The 8,989-nt window shown below is 33.9% G+C and overlaps 1 non-coding gene across 1 annotated transcript; it reads left to right on the plus strand.

The window, feature by feature from the left end:
• Nucleotides 1-8,652: 8,652 nt before the first annotated feature.
• Nucleotides 8,653-8,759, plus strand: LOC128035647 (small nucleolar RNA R71). Its single transcript, XR_008192199.1, has one exon. It is a non-coding gene; the product is annotated as a small nucleolar RNA R71 (small nucleolar RNA).
• Nucleotides 8,760-8,989: the final 230 nt, after the last annotated feature.

Raw genomic sequence — 8,989 nt, forward strand, 5'->3', positions numbered from 1 at the left:
CCAACAGAGAAGGTTTGAGTGATGGATGTGTTGAGATAATGTCGAAAACTCTTGGGTACTCATGAACTCATCAAAATAGAGTCAAAGGAAAGTTTTGAAACCCGAGATGCTTAGATAATGTGTCATACCACTGAGTCTTAAGGAAACAGTGCGTGGCTCATCCATTATGACAGAGCATGCTATAGAGAGAAAGTCGAACATAAATCCAATGTGAGTTTTGAATAGGTAGGCTTGTCGATGGTGAAAAATTCGTCCCATGGAGCTGTATCTGTAACACCCTTTACCCGTGTTAGACGCCAGGACAGGGTACGAGGCATTACCAGACTTAAACATAACCAATCATACAAAACCAAGTCATGAAATTTTATCCAAATTAAAACTTTTCATATTTCATCATAAAGTCCCTAATATGGGCTTACGAGACCCAATACATACTTTGAAAGTGGTTCGAGACCAAACCGAGAACTTTTGAAAACTTTGAAAATTTTCTTGAAAAATAGGGGCACACGCCCTGAGCACATGGCCATGTGGCCAGCCGTGTGGATGAAATTTAGGCTATTTACCAAGCCTTTTTCCATCCAAACATTTACACACTTATACCAAATTTATCAACACACAACTTGGCATTATCATAAACGTACAACTTAACCAATAATAGCCAACATCAATGGCCTTATACAAAATGAACTATCAAATAACATAGGCCAACATTTTAGGTCAAATCAATTATGACACATAACAAAATAACCAAGTCCTCTATACATGCCATAATTCATAATATTTCTTTCAAAATACCAAAAGAGTGTTGATAGTGTGGATGGATCTCCGACGATCTCCGTACCCCGAGCTAGCTTGGTGACACTATAAGACAAGGGAAAGAAAAGGGAGTAAGCATATAGCATAGTAAGTTGGTATGTAAATAATAAACAATTTATTAACATGTTTTTATCAATCCTTATAATGTGTTCTCAAGATAATACAATCATATTTGCACATAGTTTCACTATTCACTCATGTTCATATCAAGCTGTCTATGCGAGTCATAGTCAATAAATTATTTATATCTTGAGCTACAGAACTCTGAATTAAGATCTGCTAAATTTCTATGAAACTAGACTCACGTATCTTCTTACCATAAAATTTTAAAAATTTATGGTTTAGCCAATAAGTATAGTTTATTCTTTAAAGTCATCCATGTTCTGCTATCTGACAGTTTCAACCCTTTTTCACTAAAAATTAATTATCTCTTCGTACAAGATTTGGATGATGTTTCTGTTTGTTTCTATTGAAAATAGACTCATTAATAATTTTAAAAATATAAATTCTAACCATAATTATTTTTATAAAATTTTTAATGAGTTTCCAAAGTCAGCACAGGGGATTCTGAAATCACTCTGATCTTGTCTCATGAAAATTCAAATATCTCATAATATGAAATTCTCTTGCTTACATCGTTTCTTCAATGTAAAATTAGACTCAATAAGCTTTAATTTCATCTCTTATTCAACCTCTAATTTGATTTTAATAATTTTTGGTGATTTTTTAAAGTTATACAACGGCTGCTGTCCAAAACTATTTTATTACTAATTTTACTCTTTCACATTTTCTTTGTATTAACTTTCATTTACACACACATAACACCAAGCATGTCCATAGCTAGCCATTCCAATAGCTAGTCATTATCAAATATTTACAAGTCTTCATAGTCATACTTACTCCACATCAACCTTACCAAAATTTGATCACATATCGAGCACATTGCTCATGAATATATATACACATGTACCTGCACTCATTCATCACATAATCACAATCATTTACACTTAGTCATTTCCCGTTAAACACATCAGAATATTAACGGATACATCGAAATATTGCACATAGTGCTACACTTATAGCAAAATATACTTCACATCTCTTTTCACACATAGGCTCGTTCTCGAGCTATTCACATTCGCGCGTCTGCTCACACAAGCTGTCGGTCATTCGTAACTGCTCAGTGGTGCTCACACAAGCTGTCAGGTATCTGCAACACATGCTAGATTACCTAGTCACTGGTAGAACTTATAAGACCAGCACTCGGATTCACTTAGTCACAATTTCACATAGTTTTCACATAGGTTCCTAGTGACATGTCACTTGTATCCTATTCTATTTTTAAGGTTCAACCGAGAAATTTCTCACTTGTCGATATTTTGTCAAATACATCAAATATTCAGCCACATTTCACAAAATATATCAAAGTATGAAAGCGTAAGTAAAAACGATGCATTATTTACATACAAACTTACTTCGGTCCAATATATCAAACGTTTGCGTTTTAGTCCACAACCTTGCCTTTTCCCAGGTCAATATCAATTCCTCGTCTTTCTTGATCGATAATAACACATTTAACTCATTTAATACACACATTTTCAATCCAACCCCAAAAATACCTTATGGAAAAATTACATTTTTGCCCCTAACTTTTTACATATTTACAATTTTGCCCCTAGGCTCGTAAAATGAAAAGTACTCATTTTTCTCATTACTTAAGCCTAAGCGATTCACATTCCCTCTTATAGCAGCCCACAATTTTCACTAAATCACATTTTTTTATTTTTTACACATATTTTACAACTTTTACAAATAAGTCCTTTTATGCAATTTCACTAAAAATCACTTAGTAAAAGTTGTTTATTACACTTTAAACTTTCATATTCTACCATAAAACATCAAAACACATGCAAGCCATCCATGTTTAAATTTTTAAACACAAAACCTAGCTCAAAATAATGATAGAAATAGCTAAATCGAGCTACGAGGATCTCAAAAATGTAAAGAACATTAAAAACGGGGCTAAAACGGGCTTACAATTAAGCTTGGAAGCTTGAAAAACCCTAGCTATGTCTTCCTCATGTGAAATTCGACCAAGGGGTTAAAGATGAGCAAAAAATTGGCTTTTAATTTGACTTTTTAATTCATTTAATCACTAAATTACTAAAATGCCCTTAACTTTAAAATATTCTATTTCACCTATTTCATGTCCATTTTTGTCCAAAAAATTAACCAATGGTCTAATTACCTTTTAAGGACTTCCAATTTAAAATTTCATAGCAATTACACACCTCTAGCTTCTAGAACTCAAGTTTTGCACTTTTTTACAATTTAATCCTTTCGACTAAATTGAGTGCCCAAATGTCAAAATTTTCAAACGAAATTTTCACGAAATCATTTCGTAAATCTGTAGATCATAAAAATATAAGAATATTAAATTTTTCCTCGTCAGATTTGTGGCCCCGAAACCACTATTTCGATTAAGCCCAAAATCGGGCTGTTACAGTATCAATCTGTTCTCGCACTCTATTAGCTAAGTGTACCGCCTATAAGGCCTTCCAGTTGATGCAACGACCTAAACCCAAGGGTCACTCCTTTAAGTGTTGATATTGACCCTCATGTGTATTCACCAGGAATAATTGTAGACACGAATGTCTCAGGACTGGAGGACGAGGTCGCTCCCGGTGTCTTCCGCTTTTATGAACCGGGAACAATGACCTTAGATTTACCTATTGTGTTTGTCATGATGTACCTGAAATAAAATATAATTACCAAATATCAACATAAAATGAAACAAATGTATGAATTAACAAAATGGTTCCAGTCCAATAAACCGCACAACAAACACTGAATCCAAACTAAAATCTAAAACAAAAGACCTAACAAAAAATCTAATAATAATTTAATGACATGTAAAAAACTAAAAACAGAAGAACAATATTAATAATAAGAATATAACTACACCTAATAAATATAAAGCTAATAGTAATATAGCACAAAAATAGTAAAATACTAATGATAAGAATAACAAACATAAACATAAACATAAACATAAACATAAACATAAACATAAACGTAAAATAATAATAATAATAATAATAATAATAATAATAATAATAATAATAATAATAATAATAATAATAATAACAACAACAACAACAACAACAACAACAAAGGAAGTCACAAACAGTGGTGTTGTTGGATGAAGGAGGTGCAAGAATGGCGAGGATCTGACGAGGGCGTGGTTGTGATGAGGGCGTGTGGAACAATGGCCGAACAGAGGGAGAAAGGAGAAGGAAAGGGAAAGGGAAAGGGTAAGGGGAAGAAGGCACTTGATTTAGGGGGAAAATAGACTATTTTGGGGTTTAAAATGGAGGGAGAATGGGTTTTGTCAACAGCGGGGGAAAAAGACCGAGAGAAGATGAAATGAGGGGGATAGGGGAAAATTAAAAAAAGCTGACGAGTGGAGGCTGATGAGAACAAGGTAAAAAAGGGGAAGGAAAAGAGAGAAAGGGTAAAGGAAACGACATGGTTGCATGGTGGTCGGACTGACGAAGGGGCAAATGGTGACTGGTAGGTGGTGAGGGAGGGGACGACGGTGGCTAGGGTTGGGACGACAGGGGAAGCGACGGCTAGGGGTAGTTGAAGAAGAAACAAAAGTAAAAAAATCAAAACCCTATCTTGAAATAGATTACACAATCATGTATAGGGCCCATGTTGGGCCACGACTGTATCTAGAAATCGTGTACAGGCCCATAGCCTATCAATCGAAAGCGTGAAAATAATAGGCTTCAGGACTCACATGGCCGAGGACATGCCCGTGTGTCCCACACGGTTGTGTCGCCAGGAAGTGTCTGATGCTTGTTCGTTTCTCCTATGCTCGTGTGCCTCATTGATGCAATGTGTGTCGAAAGAAAATTAGAAAAATTAGCTACAATATGCATATTGCCTGGGACATGCCCCTGTGTCCAGGATGTGTGTCTTACACGACCATGTCTCCAGGCCGTGTGGACCACCCCAGACCGTGTGGACCTTTGTTTTAAAATTTTTTTAGTAATAGAAATGAAAATAGATATACTATATATATGTATATATATTTTTTAATTTTTTTAAAATATTTTAAATAATAAAAAAATGTACTAATATTTTTTTGAAATAACATGAAAGTAAAATAAATAAAAACACTCGGGTTACCTCTCGAGAAGCGCTTATTTAGAGTCTAAGCTCAATTTCTCTTTTTAAGCTAATGGTTAAGGCGGATCTTGGAGTCGAAGCTCATCTCTCTCGTTGTCAGTATTACCACCAAAATAAAGTTTAAGATGAAGACTATTTACCTTGAATGTATCGTAATCAGGGTGTGTTACCTCAATGGTTCTGTATGGAAATACGTTTTGTACCACAAATGGGTTCTACCATTTTGACTGAAGGTCTGAAGGGAACATTCATGGATTTGATTTGTCTAGCAGCACTTTGTCCCTAACTTTGAATTGGTTCGTCCTCTTTACATGAACATTATGCTGTTGCTTAGATATTTTTTTGACCGTTCTTGGGCTCTCATTATCCTTTATTTTTCGTTCATCTAATTCATCAAGTTGCACCATTCGCTCTCTAATCATCACTTAATTTTTATCACCTTGAGACAGATACTGTTCGAACATGTATTCATTAGTAAATTCCTGCAAAGAATTTCAAGCCACTTGATTACTAACATTAACAAAATAACGAGTATCATCTCGCTCATTAGGAACTCTAACAGTTCTAACAGTGGCTAGAAAGGGTCGACCTAAGATCATGGGTACCTCAATATCCTCATCCATGTCCAATATAACAAAATCAACAAGGAATATAAATTTATCGATTTTAACAAGTACATCTTCAATAATACCCCTAGGAAACCTAATTGATCTGTCAGCTAATTGAATATTCATCCTAGTGGGTTTTGGTTCCTCGAGACCAAGTTGTTTGGACATTTTATACGGCATAACATTTATACTAGTCCTCAAATCAGCCAAAACATTTTCAACTTTTAAACTACCAATAAGGCAAGGAATATTAAAACTCCCTGGATCTTTAAGTTCGTTTGATAGTTTGTTTTGGAGAATAGTTGAGCAATCCTCATTGAACTCCACAGTTGACAAGCTGTCTAACTTCCTTTTATTTGTTAACAGCTTCTTTAAAAATTTTGCATACTTTGGCATCTGCAAAAGGGCTTTAACAAAAGGTAAGTTAATATGCAAATTTTTCAAAATTTTAAGAAATTTATCATATTGTTCTTTTTATACGGTATTGGTTCCACGTTATTGGATATGGGATTCGTGGTTTGTATTCTCTAACCACCGGCTTATGTTCTTTCTTGCTTTCCTCAATCCTATCATTTTTTCAACAGTTCCTAGATTCAGTTTCTTTTCATGTTCGACTAACCCTTCCATGCTTCGAACAGTGATTGCATGGACTTGCTTCTTTAGGTTAGTTTCAGCGTTACTAGGTAAACTACCTTGCTGTCTTTTTGGAACCAATTTAGCAAGCTGCCCAATCTGATTTTCAAGTCCCTAAATTGATGCTTGCTAATTTTTCAAAACTATTTCAGTGTTTTGAAATCAAGTGTCAGACACTGAAATAAATTTAGTTAACTTCTCCTTAAGGTTTGATTTCTTTCTCCTTAAGGTTTGATTTCTTTTCTTACTGATAAGGTTGCTGAAAACCCAGAGGGTGTTGTGATATTTGATTTCCTTGACCACCCCAAGAAAAATTTGGATGATTCCTCCATCCTGGATTATAACTATTGCTATAGGGGTTATTTTAAGGTTTAGAATTATTACCCATAAAGTTGACTTAGTCATGCTCCATGTTAGACTTGAAGGGTGAATATTCTAAATTAATCACTTGTAACGCTCAGTTTGTGCAAGTGTACACAGTCGTTCAAATAATAAGTAAGTAAATGAGTTGTTGTGTCTACAGGGACTGTGTATGTTAATCGATTAGTTGTAAAATTATAAGTTAACAATTTGGTGATAAAAACACAATAATTTGAGTGATGATGATTAAACTAGATTAATTTAACTAGATGCAAAGTTGATCCCAAATGCAATTTTAATTTAAGTATGCAAATGATCTAAATGTATGAATGAATTTAGCGACAGAAACACAACTTCAACAATCAATAACATGAATAGGATAGGATAACTATATCAATCAACTTGATTCATTTTCATTATGCTTAACAGTGTTCAGAAAACATTCCATGGCAACTCGATCTTTCATGAGTTTGGAAACTAAATTAAGTCCTTTTGGAATCTTTTTAAAATCTTTTACTTAGTGAAACATGCATTTTACTGATCATATTAAACTAAGGGTTTCTTAGTATTTATGTGAAGTAACAAGGACGGGTTAGGTTTGAAACAGTTTAATTATATAAACCTAAAAACTGTTCAAGATAATAGTGCTCGTTAAAGTTATTATGAACCTTCAATTTAGTCAGGTTAAGATCTAAATTAATCATGCACTTTTCAATTATTGCGTCCACTAGTCGTCGTCTGGTTAGGATCGTTCAACTAATTCTAATGCATCCAATCACGCATGATTGAAATACATACTTAAATTTAGTTGAAAACATGATCGACTGAGGCACAAACACTTTAAACATGAATCAAACAAATCTCATTGAATTAATGCAATTAACCTAGCTAAACAGATTTAAGCTACCATTGTTGATGTCAAGATCACAAAACACATTACGAACATAATTAATTTAACACAATAGGAAAGAATAAACTCTATTTCAAGTCGACAGTAAGGGATGATTGAAAAGGTGAGATAGGTGTGGTATTTATACTTGAAGTAGGTGGGAGAGTTTACTGAAAATAGTAGAAACAATCCTTTGGATTTCTCCCTCCTATGGCCTTCCATGATATGTGGAAGAGAAGGTGGTTTGGTTACTTGGTTCAAGCATGAAATCATGCTAGAATTATGCAAAGTGGTGGACGTTTTCTTAAGCAAATCTTATGTGTCGATTTCCAATGTTCTTCCAAGTGTGAAGACATTCAAATAATTGTCCCAAAATTGATTTCTTGGTTGCCTAATTGTGGTTGCCAAATTGGGCCTTTCTTCTCTTAAACTAAACAGTTAATGACCCAACTAGCTTGTAGACATGACCAACATGTATTATCTTTTTTTATTGGGTCAAGGTGACATCTTGATGACCCATTAAGCTTGGTCTTGCCGTCTAGCACATGAGAATAATAGCTCATGCCCATGCAACATTATAATAAACTCAACTCTATGGTCCCACTACATAAGTAAATTTAACATATCAATAAATAACATGAAATACTTTAATTTTATGCACAAAATCATATAAAAAAAACACAAATTAGAAAACTTTATAAATTCATGTCCATTATTAATATTTAAGCAAAATTCACTTAATTAATTAACAAATACTCAAGATTAATATTATTTTGAAGTAAAAAGGTGGTAAAAATTACTAGAAAAATCTTATATAATTTCAAGTTTACATCATCCCCACTTCATCTGCATCACATTGTATCACCGGATTCACTTGCTTAGAAAAATTCAAACCATCAATTTTCTTACCAAAAGCTTTTACCTGATTTGCCAACATAGAAACTGCATCAATATAAAAAACTCCAACTACCTTAGCATGTTTTACTTTCATAACTTATCACTGATAATTATTCAGTGTCATCTCCTCAATAATCTCTTGAGCTGCCTCAGGTGTTTTATTATTCAATGTTCTGCCAGCTGCTGCATCAATCATCTATCTAGTCAAGGGGTTTAAACCATTGTAAAAAGTTTGAACTTGGAGCCACAAAAGGTAGTCCATGGTGAGGACACCTTCTTAACAAATCCTTAAATCTCTCCCATTTATCATAAAGAGTCTCAATATCAAATTGGAAAAAAGAAGAGATATCATTCCTCAACTTAGTTTTTTTAGTCAGCAAAAAATATTTCAACAAAAACTTCTCAGTAATTTGATCCCAAGTCGTGATAGAACCTCGTGAAAATCAATTCAACCACTGTTTTACTTTACTCCTCAAAGAGAATGAGAACAACCGTAAGCATATGACATCAACATAAACACCATTAATCTTGAATGTGTCACAAATCTCTAGAAAGTTAGCCAAATGAGCATTCAAATCTTTATCTTGCAACC

Source organism: Gossypium raimondii, chromosome 12 (assembly GCF_025698545.1).
Source record: "Gossypium raimondii isolate GPD5lz chromosome 12, ASM2569854v1, whole genome shotgun sequence".
Lineage (NCBI taxonomy): Eukaryota > Viridiplantae > Streptophyta > Magnoliopsida > Malvales > Malvaceae > Gossypium > Gossypium raimondii.